The sequence below is a fragment of the Lycium barbarum genome, chromosome 8 (assembly GCF_019175385.1).
Source record: "Lycium barbarum isolate Lr01 chromosome 8, ASM1917538v2, whole genome shotgun sequence".
In the NCBI taxonomy this organism is placed as follows: Eukaryota; Viridiplantae; Streptophyta; class Magnoliopsida; order Solanales; family Solanaceae; genus Lycium; species Lycium barbarum.
Window position 1 is genome coordinate 89,521,448 of NC_083344.1, and position 26,315 is coordinate 89,547,762.

Consider the following 26,315-nt stretch of genomic DNA (forward strand, 5'->3'; position numbering starts at 1 on the left):
AATTTAAGTAATTTGTTAGTTCTCCGAGCTTATAATTGATGGGAATTGTCACCTATAACATTAATTTCATGTTGACACCTATAGATTCCTTATTCCATCTTTCTAGTTCATAAATCTCATTCTATAAGTTGAGATTTGGGTCTTGAATAGAAGTAAGGTTTGAATGATGTTTCTTTTTTATTATAATTTCATGATTCGGATATGTTTAGACTTCCATTATCTCAAGTCTCAAAGGAAGTAAAAGACTAAGGTTTGATTATTGGAGACCTTGTTGTTCGGCTCTCCAGGTAGGTTACGGTTTACCTTATGGTGAGACATCCATCAGCGAAGCGTATGTTTAGATGATATTGTTAGAGAATGCATATAAACCTTCTGGTATAAATTTGGGTTGGATATTGTCTTAGGTTGGGCCTTGTTGTATGATTTAGGGGCTAGCCATCCCATTGCGTTGTTGACTTATCTTGTTCTATTTACTTATTGGCTCGTTGCCACATTGAGACATTGGGTATTTGTGACTAGTGATATATCATGACTATGATATTGTGGTACTTTACTTGATCGATATTGAGATGAGATTGTGATTCCCTTGTGGCTTATTGTGTATCCTTGTTATTGATATTACTTGGTGCCCTGTGTAGTACTGTCTGGGATTGAATTGGTTGTCGATATTACATTGTATCATATTCATACTCATTTCTATGATACATTGATATTGCATGGCCTATAGTACTGATGATGATAAGTGAGAGAGTGTAGCCTCCTAGGTCATTACTGGAGAGCATAATAGAGAGATGAGAGCCCGTGATTCGAGGTCTTTTTTCGGAGCGGGATAAGTGTACGGTGCCCAAGGTCTCTTGCTGGGAATGAATGAGTGCTCGATGTCCAAGGTCTCTTGCCGGGATCGAGAGAGTGCTCGTGATACTAGGTTATTTTTCGAAGCTAGTGCTATATGAACTTCACGGGTCCCCCATGGGTTGTGCTGCTGAGATGTGATGTTCCATTATCGGAGTACATGTGTACGGTGCATATGCATTGCATTCATCATACATACATTATTGCATTGCATTGTATCTTTTGGTTTCTTGTGATATGTTGTGATGTGATTGTGATATACTGGTTCAGAATAATTATACTGAGAGTTGGCATAGTTGGATTAGATTCTATAACATAGGTGATGACTTGTTGTAATATGATTGTGATGTACTGGTTCGGATTGATTATACTGAGACTTGGCACAGTTGGGTTTAGATGCTATAACATAGGTGATGACTTGTATCGTGGATATGGAGTTGTGTTGACTTGTACTTTGTTGGTCTATGTGTTTATCTTGCTTGTTGTCTTTATATACGTTAGCTAGTCTTAGTCGGCCTATGATACCAACCAGTACTTGTTGTTTGTACAACCTACAGTTGCTGCATTCTTTTATAAATGCAGAGTACCAGGTTGGATCCACTTCTACTTCCCGTGGCTGATATTCGAGGATTGCTGATTCGAGTCTCTTCAGGTGAGCATGAGGACGTTCGCTGCCCGAAGACTCTTCCTATTATTATGTCTTGCTTTCCATTTTGAGACATGATTTTGAGACTATTTTTTATTATTATTATTATTATTATTATTATTATTATTATTATTATTATTATTATTATTATTATTATTATTATTATTATTATTATTATTATTATTATTCAGACTTGTAGTATTTAGTTTAGATGCTCTTGTATGACCATACCAGATACTGGGGTGGATTTCATTTACTTCGGCAGTTATTTTATATTATATTGTGAGACGTACGTTATTTTACTTTCGTCTGCTATTTTATATTATTTATGAATGTTGAGTTAAGGGTTCGCCTACCGTGATGGGAAAGGTAGGTGCCCGCACGACTTAGTGAAATTGGGTCGTGACAAGTTGATATTAGAGCCTTAGGTTTCCCGGACTATAATATAAGAGCGTGTCTAGTAGAGTCTCATGGATCAGTACGATAAGCTCCGTACTTATTTGTGAGAGGCTATAAGACATTTAGGAAACTTCCAATTCTTTCATTCTCTGATACGACTTCATTCAAATTGGTATCTAGTCGATTCCAATTAGTATCTGGACCTTCTTATCTTAATCACCCACAGAGGGCGGAAACTCATCCTTAAATTCTTTTGCGAATGGTTGATCTATGTAGTGTTGTGGTATGGTACAAGATGTGTTAATCTGATTCGAACACGTGATCAAGTTCAGTATCTAGTTATGGCCTAAGTATTCGATTATGTGGAGTCGCGATTAGACTAGGTTGTTATATGGAGTAGCAATTAGACTCATTATTGTGGGAGTTCGTGAGAAATGGGAAAGATAGTTCAGAGGGTTACAAGATCTCCATGATTCAACGTTGGGTTGCTCGAAAGTGACAAAGTGAATTGATGGCTTAATAATAGTGGTTTGCTCAATGACATTATTGGTTTGGGAAAATCTTCAGCTTCGTCAAGGCTTTATGATGGTGTGCGTGACACTGGTGTACCAATGGCAAGTCAACAATTCAGCAGCGGTAGAGTGTTAAACGTCGGTATGTGAGCATAAGTGTAAGCTCGGTAATGACCATCGAATTTGGGAAAATGTATTGGGATCACGGGTAACAAAGAAAAAAAGTTGACAATAAGGACATGAAGGAAGACTTTTGTCGAAAGCGTGTAGCGGAGTGAGACTTCATAGAATATCTTAGCCATGAGTACTTTTCGTGAGATTGGAAAGGTAAAAATTAGTATCTGATATGGTTGCCAGGATAAGTCTGCGACTGGTGCTAACGGTCATTCTTATTATGGGCTCGTTAGTATTAAAGGACTACTCTTCTATGAAGAAAATGTTATGGGCACATCGATTGATTGGTAAATTTGACTGAGTTGTATGCTTTTGAGGAGCTAGTAATTGACTAATAGAAATTACTTCAACTATGGGCGTATGCGATAAGTTAATGACTTCGGAAGTTACTGGTTGTTACACTTAGATTTGTGGAGAAGTATTGATATTGTTAGTGGTTCGTTCGGCTTAGAAGGATGATTAGTTTAGAGGATCGAGTGGATTTGAGTGTTTGTTGTTTGATAGTGATAAGAGTGATTTGGAATGAAATATAGTAACTGAAGGATTACAATTAGGCATCTTGCTATCAGGTTTAGGTTATTAAGGTTCATAAGACTTGAGGTGAGGTAATATGGGTACTTGAGTCATGTTTGGATTACGGGGGCATTATATTATAACCTTCACTAAAAGGTGTGACCGATGTGGTTGATTAGTGTCTTCGAGGTTAAGGGCAGAAAGAAAATCATTGAAACAAGAATTAGTGATGTGAGAGCTTGGTTACGATTGCTCAGTGTAGAGTGGGCTTGAGAGTTTAAGGATGAGTTAGAATTTTCAATTATGTCGTGAGCTAATAGGGCCAGTGATTAACTAAAGGATCGATTATCAGTGTTGGACCAGTTTAAAAGATTAGTACTCAGAAGGGTTAATTAGGTGTTTCACCTAAAGTTTAGTCCAAGAATGAGGTTCCATCTCGGCTTTCTCACACTCTGCCCATTTCAGAGGAGCATAGAGGAGCTCCAGCTCCAGATCCACCTCCGGCACCCCCAGTTCCTCCACCGGATGCCTCAGGCAAGAAGATGAGAAAGGCTATTTAGTTGTTAACTCAGTTAGTAGCGACTCGGGCCCAACGACAAGGTACCGGTCATGGTGACAGGGCTGTTAGTGCCAGAATTCGAGACTTTAGTAATTTAGACCCTCCAAAATTCTTTGGATCGAAACCAGATGAGGATCTAGAAAACTTTGTGGATGGGATGTTGAGGACATTACGGGTGATGCATGCTACAGACACTGAGTCAGTGGAGTTAGCCTCTTATAGATTACGAAATGTTGCCGTTCATTGGTATGAGACTTAGGTGTCGTCCAGAGGTATTAATACACCTCTACTTGTGTGGCAGGAGTTCATAGATGCCATCCTTTGACATTATTTGCCGCCAGAGATCCGACGGGACAAAGCTGATAGGTTCTTGAACATTAGACAGGGGAACATGAGTGCTTGGGAGTATAGCCTTCGTTTTAACTCATTGGCTAGGTATACTCCACTTATGGTAGCCGAGATGGATGATCGAGTCTATATGTTCGTGAGCGGTTTGGGACCATATTTTATTGATGATTGCATGACGGCCTCACTTCAGACAGGTATGGATATTTCTCGCATTCAGGTGCTTGCTCAGAATCTTAAGGAGCGTAGGCAACAGCAGAGAGTCGAGTGTGAGTACGATGGGGATCATAGTAAGAGGGATAGATATTACGGTGTTATTAGTGAGTTCAGAGGGGGTCAGAGGCAGCAATATTCTAGACAGTCAGGCCATTCAGCGGTTAGTGCACTTGCGCGATTTGCAGGTTGGAGATTTGATCGACATATTTATTCAGGACTAGGTCAGAGTTCCAGAATCTTCGGTTCTTGGTATAGAGGTGATTCAGTCCAGATAAGGACACTTTATCACGATGTACTCAATTTGATAAGTTACACACTGGACAGTGTCGTTTGGGTTCAGATGTTTGTTATGCTTGTGGTCAGCCAGGCCATATTATGCGTGAGTGTCCATCAAGAGGTGGTAGTGGTATGGTTCAGCCTATGAGATGAGCAGTTGGGTCATCATCATCTATACACCCTCCGAGGCAAGGCTCTCAGATATCAGTAGGTCGTGGTAGAGGCAAACGGGGAGCGTCCAGCTCGAGCGGTCCTCAAAACAGTATTTATGCATTGGCTGGTCGATAGGATCTCGAGTCTTCACCTGATGTTGTTACCGGTATACTATCAGTATCTTCTTATGATGTATATGTGTTGATTGATCTAGGTTCTACGTTGTCTTATGTTACCCCTTTTATTACTAGTTAATTAAACCTTTTGAGGTGTCTACACCTATTGGTGATCCAGTAATAGCTAGACGAGTATATATAAATTGTGTGGTTATAGTTTGTAATGGTCATACTATGGTAGATTTGATTGAGTTATATATGGTAGAATTTGATGTCATTATGGGTATGGATTGGTTAGCCTCTTGTTATGCTAATGTTGATTGTAGAAAAAATATAGTTCAATTCCAGTTTTCAGGAGAGCCAGCTCCAGAGTGGAAAGGTAATACAACATCACCGAGAGCTATGTTTATTTTCTATCTGAAGGTAAGAAAGATGATGGCAGAGAGTTGTATTTATCATTTAGTTTGGGTTCGGGATACAAAAGCAAAGCCACCGACTCTTCAATCTGTTCCAGTAGTTAATGAATTTCCAGATGTATTCCTAGACGAACTTCCAAGTCTTCCACCAGAACGGGAGATTGATTTTGCTATCGATGTATTACCATATATTAAACTAATATCTATTCCTCCTTATAGAATGACATCTGTTGAGTTAAGGGAATTGAAGGACCAGTTGAAGGACTTGCTTAAGAAAGGCTTTAGCAGGCCTAGTACGTCACCGTGGGGAGCACCAGTATTATTTGTGAGGAAGAAAGATGGCTCCTTATGGATGTGCATTGATTATAGGCAGTTAAATAAGGTGACAATAAAGAACAGGTATCCACTTTTAAGGATTGATGATTTATTTGATCAGCTGCAGGGTTCTAAATGGCTTTCGAAGATAGGTTTGAGATCAGGATATCACCAAGTGAGGGTTAGAGAGAAAGACGTTCTGAACACAGCTTTCAAAACCACATATGGTCACTTAAAATTTTGTGTAATGTCATTTGGGTTGATGAATGCATCGGCAGTATTTATGGATTTGATGAATAGCATGTTCAGGCCTTTCCTAGATCTATTCGTGATTGTGTTATTGATAATATTCTGGTATACTCTCGATCAGAGGTAGAGCATGTAGACCATTTACATGTTGTTCTTAAAGTTCTCCAAGATCGGAAGCTATATGCAAAGTTCTCAAAATATGAATTGTGGTTGAACTCCATGACTTTTCTGGGGTATAATATTTCAGCTGACGGTACCAAGGTGGATACGCAGAAGATTGAAGCCATGAAGAATTTTCCTAGACCCACAACGCCGACGGAGTTCGTAGTTTTCTAAGCTTGTCAGGTTATTATAGGAGATTTCTAGAGGGCTTGTCTTCCATTTCGGCAGCACTGACAAAGCTAATTCAGAAATCAGCTAAGCTCCAGTGGACAGAAGCTTGCGAGTGTAGTTTTCCGGAATTAAAGAATAGATTGACTTCGGCTCCGGTTCTGACACTTCCGGAGGGATCGAAAGGCTATATTATTTATTGTGATGCTTCAGGTGTTGGGTTAGGTTGTGTGTTAATGCAGCATGATAAATTTATGGTTAATGCTTCAAGGCAATTGCGCAAGAATGAGAAGAACTATCCAACACAACATCTAGAGTTAGCCGCGGTGATTCCTGTATTGAAGATGTGGAGGCACTACTTATATAGTGTCCATATTGATATCTATATGGACCATAAGAGCCTTCAATATATCTTTAAGCAGAAGCAGTTGAATTTACGTCAAAGGCGATGGTTTGAGCTATTGAAGGATTACGATGTCAATATTTTGTATCATCCCGGAAAGGCGAACGTAGTAGCTAATGCCCTTAGCCACAAATCCATGGGTAGCTTGTCTTATGTTCGGCCGGAGAAAATGGAGTTAGTTCGTGAGGTTCAGTAGTTAGCTAGCCTAACAGTTCGATTGTTGGACTCGAGAGATACGGGGGTTACTATTCAAGACTCAGCGATCTCATTTTTAGTAGCCAAGATTAAGGAGCGCCAGTACGAGGACCCTATGTTATTTTATTATAGAGACACAACTCCTCAGAAGAAAAAGTCACCATTTGAGATTGTCGAACATGGAGTTCTCAGATATCAAGGCAGACTATGTATTCCTGATATTGCAGGGCTACGTCGTCAGATTATGGGAGAGGCTCATTACTCCCATTATTCTATTCATAAAGGGATGACAAAGATGTATCATGATATTAAATTTTTTTACTGGTGGGACGGAATGAAGAAAGACATAGCAGAGTTAGTTGCCAGCAGGTGAAGATTGAGCATCAGAAGCCCAGTGGATTATTGCAGGCTATCGAGATTCTGATGTGGAAATAAGAAGCAATAAATATGAATTTTAATATAGGCTTGCCCCGTTCTCAGCGTAAGTTTGATTCCATCTGGGTAATTGTTGATAGACTTACAAAATCAGCCCATTTTCTGCCTTTCAGGTCTACTTACTCAGTCAAGGATTATCCGAGGCTTTATATCAAGGAGATAGTACGACTCCATGGTATTTCAGTATCCATCATCTCCAACAGGGGTGCACAATTTACCACTAACTTTTGGAAGTCCTTTTAGAAGGGTTTGGGGACTCAGGTGAGTCTGAGCACTGCATTCCACCCCCAGACAGACGGGCAGGCTGAGCATATTACTCAGACCCTTGAGCATATGTTACGGGCATGTGCGATAGACTTTAGAGGTAGTTGGGATGATCGTTTTCCGCTTATTGAGTTCGCATACAATAACAATTATCATTCTAGTATCCAGATGGCCCCGTATGAAGCTTTCTATGGGCGGAAGTGTATGTCATCTATTGGATGGTTTGAAGTAGGGGAGATTAAGTTAATAGGGCCAAATTTTATTCTGCAAGCAGTGGAAAAAGTCAAGCTTATTCAGGATCGATTATTGGCAGCTCAAAGTCGTCAGAAGTCTTATGCGAATAATCGTCGATGAGAATTAGAGTTCCAAGTTGATGACCGAGTATTCTTAAAGGTGTTTCTTGTGAAAGGCATTATGATATTTGGTAAGAAGGGTAAACTTAGTCCTCCGTATATTGGACCTTACAGGATTATACATAGAGTGGGCCAGGTGGCCTATGAATTAGACCTACCATCGAACTGAGAGTCAGTCCATCCAGTCTTCCATGTATCGATGCTTCGTAAGTGTATTGGAGACCCTTCCAGAATCTTATTGGTTGATGAGGTTTAGGCCACCGAGCAACTATCGTATGAAGAGGTCCCCATTGATATTCTACATAGACAGGTTCGGAGGTTAAGGACTAAAGATGTAGCTTCAGTTAAAATCCTTTGGAGGAATAAGAATATAGAGAAGATGACTTGAGAATCTGAAGAGGATATGAGATCCATGTGTCCGCACTTATTTCCACTTCCAGAGGAAGTCCAAACATAGACACCATTGCCTTCAGTTGCATATTGTTTTATTTCTTATGATTATCGGTCGTGTGAGGCCATTACTTTTATTGCTTGTTGTGGCCCTGTGTGGCGTTGTGTAATTTGGGTTGTTGTAATAGACTGGTAGTGGTACAGTTATAGGGGAAACTCTTCCAAAAATTTATAAAAAAAAAACTAAAAGTCTAACATTCAAGGATGAATGTTCCTAACGGAGGGAAGAATGTTACACCTCAAAAAACAATTGGCGTCATTTGTGACGTAAATAAACTAACGTAATCCTGGAGAGGTAATGGGACCCTTATAGGGTTAAGGAATACTTTTAATAAGTGTTAAGCAAGTTTCTAAAGTTTTCGGGATCAAGTGAATTGAAGAAATTAAGTCTGTCGAAAATTTGGGAAAACTTGGCAGAATTTTGGAAAGGATTTTTTGTCCAATTCTAGAGAGGCATATCTCCTTGAATATGAGGAGTTATTGAATTCATAACTTATGTAAATTGAAGTTCACTGAGTCTTCTTTCTAATGCAACTAATAGATTACAATTTTGATAAGTACGTGATAAAGTACGACCCGTACATTTTGTACATACCTTACCCGAAATTTACAGAAAGTTGAAAATTTTAAACTCCAAGTATGGGATGAATAGTAGGGCGTACTTTGAAGGACGGCCAGTACTTTTTGGCCGTTCTTTGCCCGGAATTTCCATAAAATTAGAAGTCGGTGGATACTTTTTTCCTAGCCTATAAATAGATTTTTCCACGACCTAGGCTTCATTTTTTAACAAAATAAATCTTTAATGTCTCTCTAAGTTCCCTCTAACATCCATAAACACTCCAAATCAAATCAAGAAAGGTTCAAACTCCAAAATCCTCAACTAGTTCATAGAAGTATTGATTCTTTCTTCTAGATGAAGTTGTGGTGAATAAGCTTTGGAGTAAGTTGGTATGGCTTAAGTTCTTCAAGAATAAGGTATGTTATTCATCTTGTTTCTTATGTTGAGTAGATTTGAAGGTTAAAAAAGTCTTGTAAGTGGAAAGAGTTATGGAGAAGAAGTCATAAGTGTGTTGTAGTTGATGGCTATGGATTAAATTTGAAAAGAGGTTTTGGATGAATTTGAGCCTAGATTGAATGAAATTTCTTGGGTATGATATTGTTGATATTTCTATTGATGCTTGGGAGTTGTTTTGGAGTTTGATGGAAGTAGGTGATGCAGGGGAAATGCTGCCTAAATTTCGTTAGCTAACCAAATAGTTTAGTTTGATCTTATAAATGTTTCAATAACTTAGCCTTAGTATGAATCATCTTGAATGTAGATTTGCAAGATCAGGAGGATAGACGTTGAGTGGTTAAGTAGATGATGAGGTATGTTAAGGCTGTCCCTTTCTTTCTTATGGCATGATTATATTGATACGAACATATATAAACATCTTTCATAGTGACTCCATTCCTATAAATACTAGAAGCTTAAAGTTCTTGATGTTTTTATGATATCATTGATATTTGTCTCATGATTATTGATATTGATTTATGGTTATTGATCTTATTTATTGATGCTGATCTCATCTTATGGTTGTTGTTCCTTCAAGGTGAGATATGTTTATGATGATTGATGCATAATAATAATTGGAGGTTTACCGACCTTACGTCACTCCGATAGAGTTATATCTTTTCTGTTGGGCTCCCATGCATGCTTTATATATATGTAGTTATTTTCTTACACCGAGCCGCGCTATAGTCGGCCGGATAAGGCACCTATTGTGCACACCACTACAGTTGGGTACAGATAACACCGAGCCTATCATGGCCGGGTAGGAATGACACTGAGCCTATATGGTCGGGTGTGATATTATGATATATTTATATGTATGGAAATGGTTTTTTTTTTAAAGGAAGGCATGCATGATATCCACCTTAAGAGGCAATCAGATGCACAGGTTAATTCTTTGATCTCATGTTACTTCATATCTTTATATGTTGTTTTCCATGCCTTACATACTCGGTACATTTTTTGTACCGGCGTCCTTTGTTCGTGGATGCAACGTTTATGCCCGCAGGTAGACAGGGAGATGGTACGGATCCTTAGACAGTCATCTCAGCGTTGGTACAGGAGTACTCCACTATTTCAAGAGTTGCAACTCATTTTGGTATGATTCTTTTGTGTACATATGGGTATGGCAGGGTCCTGTCCCATCCTTATTATGTTATGCACTCTATGTAGAGGCTCAAGACAGATGTGTACAGTTAGTTATCATATGACCTTCTCGGTCCATATTTTGTTATATTATTTGGATAGCCTTGTCGGCTTGTATACATGAGCACAGTTTGATGACGTATGTATATATCTATTGGCATGTGTCCCTTACAGTGTATAACATCTATTAGTTAGTATTATGGCCCACTCATGTATGATGATGAGATGCATGTATGTCATGAGGTGTTCGGTAGGTTAGCTCCGGGTGCCTGTCATGGCCCTCCGGTTGGGTCGTGACAGAATGGGTAGTCACTATAGATACTAATGGGATTAGTCTAGCCATTCCCTATGAAGAGCGGTTATTGAGGGTTGGTAGCCCCAGTGTGGTCTTTGCATAGCTATTCATAACGAATGGTAGCCATTGTGGGTTGATAGCCCCATGTGGTGCTTCTATGCCGTTTAAGGAACCTTAAGTGGTCATTCCTTCGTTACTATTGATTTGGGCCCTTATTAGCATGATTGTGATTGCCCATGAATTGGAACGTGATGAACTTGATTTCAAACTAAAGAAATTAAGGTAATAAGAACGTCTTAATGATTCAAAGTGATTATTTCTTCATCATTGACTTGTATTGGATAATCATGATAAGTTATCATTTGTTTAGAACTATTTCTTATTACTGTTTTCTATTACACTTATGACTTGTATATTTTGCTATATAATTATTGTCCCGAAGACACTCACTGAGTACCTAGTACTCAAGCATACCCTCGTTTTTTATTATGGTGTCTTAGGTAACACAGAAGAGCAGGTTCGTGATACGCGTACGGAGTAGGAGGACTTGCTGCTTTCCCGATCTATTGGTGAACCCACATGTTTGTTTCTGGGACACCCCTTTACCTTGATTTTTTGTTTTAAATATTCGGGGAGCATCCCGAAGTTAGACTATTCATTTATCTTAGAAGCTCCATAGATAGATGGTAATAATGTGGGTAGTTATTGAAGCCATCATTTGACTCGTTGGATGTTTGCCACATTTTATGATTGTTTATCTATATTAGACTTTCGCTGATGGCTTTTAAAAGTATAGGAATCTTTTTATTTAGCCCTAAATGACTTGTTTAAATAAATATTGAAAGACTTAAATGAGATTGTCAGTTATTTAACTTTATAAGGTGCTTCTTATATGCTTCTTATTGTCGGATGCCGATTGCGCCAAGGTGGGTTTTGCGGCATGACAGGGTGATTCATTCGATATCAAAAACATGACTTTTGGCTTAAAACCCCCTAGTTTTTTCAAAAAGGGGAGATTGATGAAATTAGATTAAAGTTATAATCTTTATCATCCTAAGCAATTATAGAGTGATTGTTGAAAATAATTCTTTTACAGAGTGTTATTGATGGGATTTAAGGTATGTCTCTTTTTTAACATACTCTTCAACCTTAAAAATGGTTTCTTTGACAAAGTTTCGTGTGCTTGAGGGACAAGCCCGCATTGCATCGTAAATGTAGTATAATATTTATACATAGTCGTGATAGGGATGATTGAAATTGACTTATAAGATTGAACATGCTTTGTCTCTATAAGGGATGGTTTAAACTTGATGGCGAAAGCTTTGACGTTTAATGTGCTTTTCCTTATGAATGTGTTTAGATCAATTGAAATTAATATGTGTATTTTGAAAATTACATTGTTGTCTTGCAGAATTGCCAAATACAGTCATTGTATTTTCCTTTAGTATGTACATAGAATTTAATATGAATACAGTATTAACTGAATACAGTCTTTCAGACCATTACCAACTAGGATGTCATATCCATCCATTAAGTCACCAATTAACTCCTTATATTTGATGCATTCAATTTGAATACCTTTATGTATCCACACAAAATAAGGTTGCTTGTATTTGTATTATACTCTATTCAGATGCATTTATATTTTGTATTCCACAGTATAAACCAAATAAAATATCCCACAAAGTATTGCAATGTATTCATATTAAATTCCTTTTTTTCAAGATTCCAAACTGAATGTATTTAACAAATCAATGCACATGGACGGTAGGAATTACAAGCAAAACAACAACTACTTCTTATAAGGCTTATTTGTAAAAGAATGCTTATTGTCTCTAACGTGTCTGTTGACACCTAATGTTTGACCTCCAATAATTTTATTTAATTACCCAGAGTTCTTGGATCTCCAACGAAGTGAAATATGTATTTTGTCAACAAAAATAATTTTTACAAAATTATTTCGATAATATTTTTCCACTCCAACTGGAAAAATGAGTGCAAATATATATTGTACATCATTTAACAATATTTTACATATTTTCTATTAATATTAAAAGTATTTGTCAAGACTAATCAGAAAATAACTCAAAACAATTATTCAATTAATTGTTTAAATTATCAAGTGTCAAATTGACAAATATTTTACTCCGTTAATTCGAGAAAATTGATTAATTAAATGAAATAATTATTTTACCTCTCTATTGAAAGTTACATTCGCATTTTTGTGACTCAAATTGATTACGATTAATCATTTGCTTAATTGTGTTACATTTAAAATTAATTGCTATATGTTAATTGAGGTTATAATTTGCAAAATTGGTCATTTTATGCACATGGCCGTGTTTTAAATTAACTAATTGTTCAATTAGTTATAATGTGGTAATAATTGAAAGGTTCAATTAATGAACATTTATTTAATTTAGGCTATTTGCGAAAATGGCACTTTTTACCCCTCCCTATATACATGGGTATACACGAATATACATGTATACCCATGTATATAGGTGTATATCAGATTGGGCTATCCCCCCCCCCCCCCCCCCACACCCCTTCTTATTTCTCTGCCAAGCCCAATCCATAACGGACCGACCTGGCCCAACCTCCCATCAACAAAAACATATACCCACACATATGCAGCAAAATGACCCTTTGTTCATGAGAACAAGAGTTTCAATGAAAAGCCCTAGCTGCCTCTTCACCCTCCTGTCTCTCCTTGCGACATCTTGCTGAGAATGGCAAGTTTTCAGGCATACTATCGCCTTTTACAGGCTCGCCTTAGCTGTTTGAAGCAAACCATTAACTGCTTACTCCTCTCTCCTCCATACTAAGGTCAAACAAGGTATTGTGCCCCCTTTTACTTTGCTTTTCTGCATTTTCTACTGTCAAATAGACTGATTTCTTAATGGAATTTGTTGGTATGTAATTTTGAATCTCGAATTCTGATTGGTTAAATTGATTTGAGGGGAAATTCAAGAGAATTTCCCCACAAAACCCCAAGTCCCACATCGATGTTAAGGCTAGGGTTTCTCAGATTTGGAGTTCTATATAAAGAACCCCCAATTCAAAATATACAGAAACCGAATTCATATATTCATAACTCAAAAAAACTCGTAACTAGGGTTTAACAAAAGTAACCGACTAGAATTGGATGCTTTGACCTAATCTTGGTTTTCTAGAGTTTAGGTCTAAATTTTCTTATTTTTTTGTGGCTTAATATCGAGTATTGAGGAGTTGCAAGGATCTCCAACTTCAATTCTCAACCAAGGGTTGCACTTAAGAAAGGTAAACCTTCCTCCTTTTAGTTTAATTTTTTGATGTTAGTGTTTTGTGTTTGTATGCGATCATTTTGTTTAGATTAACCTGTGATTAGTTTTACTAGTCTGCTTTAGGTCTAATTTAACATAATGTTGTTAGGTGTTAGTTGATGATTATTATGTGGTTTAATTAGGTTGTTTAGTGTTAATATTAGCTTATCTTGGCATGCCTAATCAGTTGCTAAACATGTTTAACTGTGGAAATTCATAAACCTTTTCAGTGTCAATAATATTGTCCTTAATCATGTCTAGTTTAGTCATTACTATTTGTTTAAGTGATGGGTCAGCTTGTTAGTTTAATCATTTGTATAAGCATGCTGATCCTTCGTAGTCAAGTAGTATCCATGTAAGCGTAATTACCTTTTAAATCAGTTAATCATTTATCTATGAGTTATGTACTTACTCTAGTCTTTTTAAGGTTAGCAACATGTCCTTATAGTTAGGTATTCCAAATTCGATTGGGATTTAGATGAGCATATACGAATTTGACTTTAAAAACACCTAACTTTGAAGCTAGTAAGTGTTTAATACTATCATTAGCCTAATCCTATCATCAGCATGCTTTAAAAACCTATTTGATACATAATTTGCTTAAAGTTCTTTACTGGTTCATCATCTATTGACTCATTAGTGGTTTAAGTTTCAAACAAATGCCCAAATAAGAGTTTGATTCAGTGATATGGATCCCTTACATTTAAGACAAACTTGCAATAGGAGTGAAAGTTTTTGACATGATTCCTTAAGCCTGTTTTCATTTAGCTTGACACAAAAACTGTTTAAACAGTCTTGAATTGAGTCAACATGTGTAATATGCAATCCATACTTATCTTCTTACTAAATTTGGGTTTTGAAGTTGAGTATAAGTGTTTATTTAAACCCCACAAAATGTTCATGCTGATTAATGAAGGTATGTGCACTTGTCTGATATTCCAACATGACTAATAATGCATTGATATTGGTCACAGTTTGTTTAGTTTGTCCTGTGGGTCTATTTGAGCTGTCCTCTATCTGTTTGAACCTTACAGTGATCATTTGAGACCAAAGTTGTATGTCATTTTTGACCATTCATGCCCCTATTATAACTTTTAAATAGACTCATCCCATTACTTTCAGTTAATTTGAGTTTGACTATAGTATATATGCATGTGTTAACTCTGTATAAGGTTATGTGTTATTTTATGTGCCCATCTAATGCTTCTATAAGACTTTGGGAGGTATCAGTGTTGGTCTAGGTCATTAGAAAGAATTAGTATAACTATTTGAAATGCCTTACCATGTCATAGATCCCCATAGGGGTAATTTAAGCTAATGTTAATCATGTATGCTTTTATTGGTGTTCATGTGCATCTTTTTTTTATTTTTTTATAAGTGACCTGTACATGATGTTTAAAACCTCCCTGATGATGTATGCCTTATTCAAACAGATTTGAGATTATGTACATGCTATGAATAGAACATATATACATGAGATATACCGATATATACAATATTTATATTCTTTAGTGTACATCGACCTATATACCGCATATGCTTTCTTGTATATCTCCCTCTGGCCTTTTGAATTAGAAGTACTATTGCTTAAATGGGCTTACCTCTTGAATGTTGCTCTAGTTACCATATTGGGTTTTCTCTTTTAATGTCACTGTTTCTGGGCTGGCACCTTGTTATTTTCCTCTCTAGATTGGGCTTGTTGTCCATCCTTTTCCTTTTCTCCAACATATATGTATATATATGTAACTACCCATTTGGTAGTTATTGCAGTTTGGACCTATTTACCCTCGTTGACACTTTTTCGAGCCCTATTAGTACGATTTCGACCCGCAGGGATGGGTGGCACAATTCCCAAGGTAGTTAGCGAGTTTTGTGATCACTTATGTGAAATAGAGCCTTAAAGTGAAAAGCGTTTGACCAATAGTTGACTTTTGATCAAGCGGACCTTTTTCAGAATTTTGTCAATTCCGTGAGGTCCGGAGGGTGGATTATGACTTAGTGGGTTGGTTGGTTTGGGTCTCGAGGCGTTTGGTTGCGTTTTGGGTACTTGGTTAGACACTTAATTTATTCTATTTGGGGGTTGACGTGGTGAATTAGACTTCTGTTGGGAATTTTGAGCTACGGGTGAGTTCGTAGAGTGTTTTTATATGTGTGTACATATCTGGTTTGTATCCGGGAGGCCTCGGATTGATGTCGGGATTTAGGGATTGACTTGCCAAGGCGATCCTTGTGACCGTTGTGGCGGATCGACGGGACCAGTCCACTATTTTTAATGCCTTAGTTCGAATTATTATTCCAAAGCTTCTAAAACTTAATTCTAAGTGCCATTAGGGCGATTCCTGAAGAACATCTTGGTGGAGGCATCTTGGGGGTAAGTTCTCATCTCCCTAATCTTGTATTCCTTTTCCACTTAAGCCTCCATGGTTGTCCTTTTATGAATTTTGGGAAAGAAAGGTCTACAAACCCTAAGTTTGATTTAAACCTCTCTTAATCAATTTGAGTTGGGTAGATTCTGATTTCTAATATATAATCAAAGGATTATTAACTTCTAGGCTTGAATCTTCTTTTGAGTTCGTGAATCACATCCTAGAAATAAAGGTTCTTACTAGTTTGGGGGTTTTGACTAATTAATGAAATTGAAGAGTCTGATGTGATTAGAAACCTATGTAATTAAGGATTATGATTGTTAGGGCTTTGGGTAAGGTAATTTCACCCTTATTTCCCATTTTGCCCTCGTGAGTCGTTAGGGGTATTTTGATTAACTTTTCCCGAATCGATTCTTCTTCCGATTTGTTGGTTTATTGTAGTCATTTACTTACTTACCATTGGTAATTCTTAGACTACAAGCGATCTGAGGCAGTTTGAAAGGACAAGGCTCAAGTTTGGCAGTTCGTGGCACCAGCTCGGTATCGAGGTAGTTTATGGCTTACCATTCGGTTAGACTCTAATTAGAGAAACATATGTCGAAGTTGGATATTGATGGGGAAAGCATGCTAGGCCTTCGGTTATGGAGTTGAGATGGAATTCTATTAGGTTGGTTGTTGTTGATTGTGGCTTGTTGCCCTGTTATTGTGATTAGGCCTGTTGTCTTAATTGTCATGTTGTGATACGTGTTGCACTCATTTCTCTATTATTGTGTCATTTATCATCAAAGAAAGGAAAAATAATGAGATTACGACAGAATCGTGTTGTATAATAATGATAATACACGATTGAAATCTTGATTATGACTTTCTGTGGATGATAATATCATGCATGGCATACATTCTCATTTCACATGTATATTGATATCGAATTATGACTTTGTACTGATGATGATAAATGATAAAATAGAGGACTTTGCTGACACAAGACTTAGTTGTGAGGTGTACTTTCCATAGTTGGAATTAAAGGGTGTCATTGTCTCTCTACGCTGATTGAACTAGTTCGTTGATTTATTCCATGGTTGAGCAATATGCAGTCATTCTTATTCCTCATGCCTACATCTGTATTGATGGTCCACATTGGGGTTTCTATACTTGAACCATATTTGAGTATGTGTATATATATATATATATATATATATATATATATATATATGAGGATGTGGCCTATCTTGTGTTATGTATAAGGCACATTTGACAAGGGATGAGGATGTGGCCTACTTGTGAACTCGTGATCCGAGGTTTGTTCCAGAGCGAGTGGACTCGTTTGTTCTAGAGCGAGTGGACTCGTGATGCGAAATATGTTCCGAAGCGAATGGTACATGGACACCATGGATCTCCCGCGGGTCATGACTATTGTGCGAACAATGCCTTTAGCATGTGTGTACAGGTTTGAGATATTTGACCAGTGCATTGCATGGTATTGCATTGCACGTCATTACATTTCATCCCGCATCATCATATGACTCTTTATTTCTGATTTGGTATGGTTTGTTTGTACCATTGTTATGGCTTGTATCTGATTATGGACTTGACCAGATTGTAAATTAGTGACTTTGCATAGGTTTAAAATTTGGATTCATGATTATCGATTTGAGATTATTGAGACTCGACAGACTTGTGGTTTTGAAGCTTCACCTAGGCTTATAACTTGGAAAGTGAGTTCCTGTATGACGTATGTGTGGGTGGATGTCACGACCCAAACCCATGGACTGTGACGAGTGCGCGATCACTGCTGACCAAGCACCCCTAAACTCTTACTTGCCATATGCTGAATAACTCGGTGGTCCATTTCTAATTCATATCTGGGCGATAGCATCTGCTGCAAAACTTATGCAATGAACTCTGTCTCAAAAAACTCATAATTTATACACTGGATATGTATATATAGGCATACGTGCAACGGATGACAGCACAGTCCGACATGGCCACTACATGTGCTGTACGAAAAATAGGAGACCACAAAGCTACCTGATATTCCCACTATATACAACTGTCTACAGACCTCTATAGAGCCTAGCTATAGATAGACAGAACAAGGCCCTGTCATACCCACATCTGTACACATCATAAATAGCATACCAAAAGTTGCAGCTTCGAATCAAGTGGAGCGCACTGACTGCGGCTGGAGAGATCCTACTGGTCTGGCTCGTCCGAATGACTACCTGAACCTGCGGGCATGAACGCAGTGTCCACAAGAAGGGACGTCAGTACGAACAGTGTACTGAGTATGTAAGGCATGAATAGTAACATAATAAGAGATACCGAACATGGAAAATTACATAATGAAAGTATGAAGATAAGGTAATATAAAAGAGATCAATCAGTGCCTCTATGCCTTTTTAAGGTGGATGTCGTGCATGCCTAGCTTTTTAAAAAAAAGACTTTTCCATATATACATATATAATATCTTGTCCGTCCGTTAAGGCGCGGTAATATATATAGCATCTTGTCTGGCCATTAAGGCGCGGTAATATATTTAGCATCTTGTCCGGCCATTAAGGCGCGGTCTTGTCCGGCCACGTAGACGCGGTGTTATATATATATAGTATCTTGTCCGGCCATTGAGGCGCGGTGAAATATATATAGTATCTTGTCTGGCCAATAAGTCGCGGTGAAATGTATATAGTATCTTGTCTGGCAATTAAGGCGCGGTGAAATATATATAGTATCTTGTCCGACCATTAAGGTGCAGTGAAATATATATAGTATCTTGTTTGGCCATTAAGGCGAGGTGAAATATCTAAATTACACATATATAAATACATATAACATGCATGAGAGCCCAATTAAATGTTACTTCTCTATCGGAGTGACGTAAGGTTGGTAACCTCCGATTTATATTATGGAACAATCATTATTGCTACATCTTACCTTGAAGGAACAAGTAACATTAGGTGAGACCAACAACAATGAGTAAAATCAAGAAGGTCATGAAATAAACTCAATAATCTCATAATAACATTGAAATCATAAACTTGGAACCTTTAAACATAAAATCATCATTTTCATTGTAATCATAATAGAATCATTCTCATCTTTAACATCATGAGAAGCTTTAAGAATCATGAACTTCTAGCTTTTGAAAACAAGGAGGCTATGGAAACATTTATGGAATCATAACATAGGAATCATGCCTTTGAAAGAAAGGGACGAGCCTTAACATACCTTTTTAGTCGCCTTAACTTTAACTATTCAACGCTTATCCTCCCAAGCTCGTAAATCTATATTCAAGAAAATTTATACTATTGTTAGACTCACCTTTATACGCTTGTCTTAATCCTTCAAATAAATCTTTCTAGAGTAGCCGAAATTCGGGTAGCATCTCCCCTGTTTATATGCCTAGCCCGAAATCACAATCCAATAACAAACAACAACAACAACAACATTGTCAACACTAATATGCTCCATGAAACATCCCACGCGATGTTTCTTTAGTCTAATAATCGATTCATTAATTATATGATATTCCAATGGTTTTACTCTCAGAAGTTAATCCCAATTTGCAACAACAATACCAACATCATTATCAATGTCAGATACATATGAAAATAGCACCATAATTCTTTTTATAACTCCATAAGCTCCATTCCATATCACAATTATATTCTAACTTCAACCCATAATATCTTCCATCTTTCTACACTAAAGCCTTCCAAAACAATTCCAAAACAATGAATGAAGTATAGGGTCTTACCTTAGGATGGAGAGTACACAAAATCCAAGCATAGTCAATGCCCACAAGATCAATACATCTTCAAGAACCATGAGTTAGTTCCCTTGATATACCTTTCTAAATCTTCAACTAAGATCCTTAATTAATTTTGTTATGGAAACTTTGTTTGGAGCTCTTGGAAGTTCATAGTTTTTTCTAGAACTTTGGTGTGCTTCTTCATCTGATTTTTGGTGAAAATATGGGGGTTTTCCCCTTTTATAAGGTTCTAAATTTGGGTCAGGTCACTGTAGCAGTTACTATAGCAGTACTGTAGCAAGTCGGTTACTGTAGCAGTTACTATAGCATGCGTTTCTGCTCCGATATCGTATCGACGAGCGGTTTGTTGCGTTGGAAACTAGACTCAACAAACTTCATTTTAGTATTTTAGAACACCTTAAAACTCCTAATATACTAGGAGATATACCCCTCCAAAGTTTACCCAAAAATCTGCCCAAAATCCTGTCAACTCTTTCCAAATATTGGTCAAACTTATTTTCTTTGATTTGCTTGATCCCGGAATCTTCCGAAACTCTCCATACATGATATTTATCATTAATCATACCGGATAATGGTCATGTCCTTTGGTTCCATGGTTGTCCTTCCCGGTTACGACTAAGAAGATCATCATTCATCCTTTACTTAAACAATATACTTAATAATGCTTCATTCCTCACAATCCAAAGTTGTTTTACCTAGCCATAGCTCGACATACTTACATTCAAATTTAACCAGTACTTTTCCGAGGTACGGGGTGTAACAATGGAAGTCCTTAATTATTTTGATAATGTGATTTGTGAGTATGCTTGATTACCTATCTGTCTGTCACGACCCGACTAGGGCCATGACGGGTACCCGAGGCTAACCACCGAGCACCACTCATTCTATTACTCATCATACTCATTAGGCGTACATTCATTAATATATTACTCAGATCATGGGAAAACCATTTTTCATTTGGAAACATAATTACTTTCATATACATAAGCTCTTCGTCTATCAAAATAATAATACATATACAATAGTAACATTGTGAGACCATATTACCCACATATGCATATCTACGAGCCTCTACTAGAGTACTAGACATATGGACCGGACAAGACCCAGTCGTGCCCAAAATACATACATACATATATATATATATATATATATATATATATATATATATATATATATATATATATATATATATATATATATACATAAAAGAATCAACCAAATAGCACCTCCGGAGAAAAGGAGTGCTCCTGTAAATCTGCTGATAACTTCTACGAGTCTGGATCACCTCCCTGTCTACCTGTGGGCATGAACACAGCGTCTAAAGAAGAAAGAACGTCAGTATGAACATTGTACTGAGTACGTAAGGCATGAATGAAATAAACATGATAGAGAAATCATAAGTCATAAGGTGAAGATACAACCTGCGTAACTTTTAAGGGTGGATACATTTCAGACATACATCATATATATAATCATAGTACATGTATCATCATAGCGCATACATCGTCGTATGATATAAATCATCATCGTTAACCCGCGTCTGGGTAACCATCATATGCCGCCTACTAGTATTGATCATGTCCAGCCTTCTAGGCGCGGTGGAACCATAAGCAGCCCGCCATAGCGGTGACATGTCCAGCCAACTAGGCACGGTGGAATCATAAGCAGCCCACCTTAGCGGTGACATGTCTGGCCAACTAAGCACGGTGGAATCATAAGCAGCCCGCCTTAGCGGTGACATGTCGGGCCAACTAGGCACGGTGGAATCGTATTGTCATATAGTCAACATAACTCATCATTTTTATACATCTCATAGGCATATCATAATCTTATCATAGCTTAACATCCTCATACATTCATCATTAATCCTACATTATAACTTGGAGGTAACCATGGCTATGTCGAGGTGACATAAGGTCGTGAACCCCCGACTACATTATGGAGTGATCATAATAGTCATATCTCACCTTGGAGGGACTAGAATTTTAAGGTGAGTGTACACAAGGAAAATCATCAATGGAATTACACTTAGGATCATTAGCTTCATGGACATTTTATATTACTCTAGGATTCTTCATACTTAAATTCATCATCGTCATTAACGTACTCGTATCGTGTCTCCTTTCTTTATCATGTGCGTATGTCGCTCTGTATAGTCATGGACCCATAATTTCCATTATATATGAAGATCATGGAAAATTTGGAAGATTCATGCCTTAGAAGGAAAGGATTAGCCTTACATACCTTTTTCATTAGCTACTCTATCGTTTGAACGTTCCTCTCTAATATTCACGTTTTTACCTTCAAGAGAGTTCATACTCATATTAGATAATCAATAACATAAGCGTGTTAGAACTAAGGCTATAGAAAATTGAGCAGCATCTCCTTTGTTTTTACTACTTTCTCCATATCATTTATCAACTCCCAAATGTCAATAATAACATTCATAATATCATTATCAATGACTTTTATCAAATTCATCATTATCCAATCCCCACAATTTCCTCTCCAGGTCATCCATAATCATGATCATAGCACAACATTACATTTATTCTCATTTAATTTTTCTATCATTCTCTTGACATCATTCATAACGTAATTACAATCACAACATATCAATATTCATGATTCATTCCAAACTACTACTCAAAATTTACACTATTCCCACTTTCATGACTCATTTCCTATACCCTTCCACAATCCAAGTGTTTCAACTTTTTAACACCTTAAATAACATGTAAATACCATAAAACTTACCTTTGATGGTGTGGGAATGAGCTTTAAGTGGAAATACTTCACTTGAACAAAACCCTAGTTCAACTTCCCACGGGATTTCTTAACTTGGATGAACTTTGATGTGTTTCTCACACTAAGTTTTGTTGATTTGATGAAGTTGATCATCAATTTCTCATGAGTTCTTGTACATGGAGTGTGTGGAAGGTTCTAGAGAATTCTTGAGTTGTGGAGAAGAAAAATGAAATGAAATAAATGAACTTGGGAGATTCTTTTATAAATTAAAAATATGTCCCGACGTCATTATACGGACACTTATACGGTCCGTATAAGTGACCGTAAAACTGCTTCAATAACCATCCCTTTCTGTGTCAATTTGACGGCACATTATACGGTCCGTATAAGTGACCGTGAAATCACCCCGTCAACTTCTCGCTTCTGTGTTCATTTTACGGCACATTATACGGTCCGTATAATTTTATATTATCCGTATAAGCGACCATATAATCCCATCAGTGAGGGACTTCACTGTGATGATTCTGCGGTCCATTATACGGACCGTATAATCGGCCGTAGAACCCATCTTTTCTCTGATCTTGTTCTCGTCACTTGGTTTGATATCCAACCCTTATGGAACCTTCTTGATACTTGTTTAACACCTCATTAACGATCTAAGGGATGTTATAATTCTTCTCCAAGGCACTATTAAATCATCATTAACTTGTTACTCGTAAATCCTTTTCGACACATAACATATACCTTGCTTTCCTTAACAACTTTCGTCTCTCACCTCAAATGTCTTTGAAATCTTATTTAAAATCATCAATCGTTATTTCTTACTTACTTAAACATCATATACGTCGTGCCCTTCGTTAGTTTATTCACAGTACGATAACGGAAAATTTTCCGTGGTGTAACATTGCCTACTTGTTGTTTTCTTTCATCATATATATGAACTAATTATTGTCAGCCTAAGATACCTATCAGTATTTGTTATTTGTATTGATGCTACTCTTGATGTACTCTTCCTTTCAGTGAAGAGTTTGTTACTAGTTCCACTTCCCGTCCTCGAGAGTGATCGGAGTCTACTTGATAGAGATTCCATGGTGGGGTTTTGGGCTAAGTCTGCAACCTAGATACTCTTCTAGTATTTAACTATCTACTTTGTATTCCTGAGACAGTATTAATATTTGAGATTTGTACTTTCTATCGGACTTGTATCTATGTAATAGTGGCTCTTGTACTAGTCCAGACCATATTTTGGGGTTATTATTAATTCTGCAGTTATCATTTATAAAATTTAAATCTTTTAGCTAAATCATTGTTTATTTCCACATAAATTCTTGTAAATGACTAAAATGATTCGAGAATGATTCGCCTACCTAGGGAGACACTGTAGGTGCCATCACGATTCACGAATTGGATCGTTACAATATATCGGGACCTGTATTTGCCAGTAAGTGACTATTTGTTTTTCTTCCCATGCTAAGTGACTTATACAAGATATATGTGTATGTATATATACGATTCTATTTTAATATTTTTCCTATGTTAAATGGATTGGTAAGTTTAGGTGCTCTCTAACCATTGTTTTCTTTTTTCCCCTCTTCTTTGTATGGAACATCACTGTTGGGCCACTTGGGCCAATTTCTTCGCAAACCCTTGTTGGGCCAGAGGCCTAACACTTTCTTCTATCAAGTCCGAAGCTAAAAATGTGAAATTATTTAAGGCCCAACCATGGTAGAAAATGGCAACTGGTGAGCTTAGGTAGGCCCACCAGCCTAACTCTTTCTCTTTTCCATCTTTTATTTGTATGTTATGTATATTTGTTGTATGTGTAAACAACTTGTAATTGCACGATTGATAAACTTTAGATTTTTACAAAATATCACAAAGTGTTAAAGCTGGTAATATGTATGTGCAAATAAATTTGGACAAAAAAGTATACAGTGTTTTTGGGCCATTAGTTCTTCAAGAAAAAAATAGAAATGAAACCGGTTTGTTTTGGACTCAAGCAAATCTGGACTTAAACACATTTTTTGGGCCTCATTTACAAAGTTGGAAACTTGTGCTAAATCTTTCAGACAAATTGAAGCAAAACAAATTTCTACAAAGATGTAAATGAAATTGGACTCTTTTTAAGTTATATTGACTTATGGTGTCTTTAAATCTTTTAGGGCCAAAAGCCCAAACCTTAAGGTACAAAAACAAAAAAAGGAAATACACTTGGACCTTAGTTTGAGAATGAGATGGCTTTGGTATTGCAATATGGTTGACTAGATGAGCTGAAATGGAATAAAATAAGTAAAGTTCCCTTTATATATATATATATATATATGCTCATACAAAAACCTATACTACTTTTCTCAAAGGATATATACTCCATTCTTCCGATATGAGTATAAACTTATAAGGACAAACCATAACATTGGACCAAGATAGTAAAGACTCTACTTAAGATTAAATCTTAAGTGTGTTTTGGTATGGAAATGAGATGATTTTAACTCTTAGAAATATTTTCCCCCGAAAACAAAATGACTCTTTCCTTAATGAATTTTGCCAAAAATGGAGTTTATGACATTAGCATGACAGTTTTGCAAGAAAAAAAACATTTTAGCAATTAATCACACATTGAAGCTCATAAGTCAACCGTATTCTACGGATCCTTAATACTATGGTGCTTAAAACCTTCCTTAAGGGATCACCAGAACCCTTACCTCGAACTCTGGTTTACAAAGGATTTACCTTTTGATTGACAAAACCCTTTTAAATTGGTTTTCCTAATTTCCCTTATAAATTAGGTGGCGACTCAAAAAAATATAAAATCCATATAGAGTCCACAGCCTCTTAGTAGCTTTTATGCACCAGCGTAAAATTGAATCGTAACAGTGTCCACATGTACAACACGAATTTTTACGTTTACCAAGTAGGAATTTAATTAAAGGCTTATTGCACTTCTTCTTCAGCATTCCAGGCAATATCTTGTATTTTGGTGGCAAAACTGCTTCATTCGAGATGTATCTCGGTATCTTCCATTCACTCTCATCAAGGAGAGGACACACGGGGGAATCATATGCCTTCACCACGACTTTCGGTTAGTATAAGCCTGAGAAATAATCGTCATCCATGAGATTTTTTCCCTTAATAATAGCCCAACTATGCAGGCATGGTATCCCATCCATTCGGAACATCCAATAAGTGCAAGTTTTGTTTTCATGAAAACTTTGTAACGCCTTCCTTCATTATTTACCGTGTATAAGTATTCTGTGATGGTACAATGTAAGCAACATGCATTATTATTTAGCATCAGATACGGTATATTCAATACGGAAATGTAGAAATACAGAAAAATATGGTATATATCTATATGTATGTAATATGGACAGATACAAACTATATTTGTCTAAAATATAGACAAATATAGTTTGTATCTAAATGTTAGTCAATCAAATTAAGTACAACCAAGTGAACTGAAA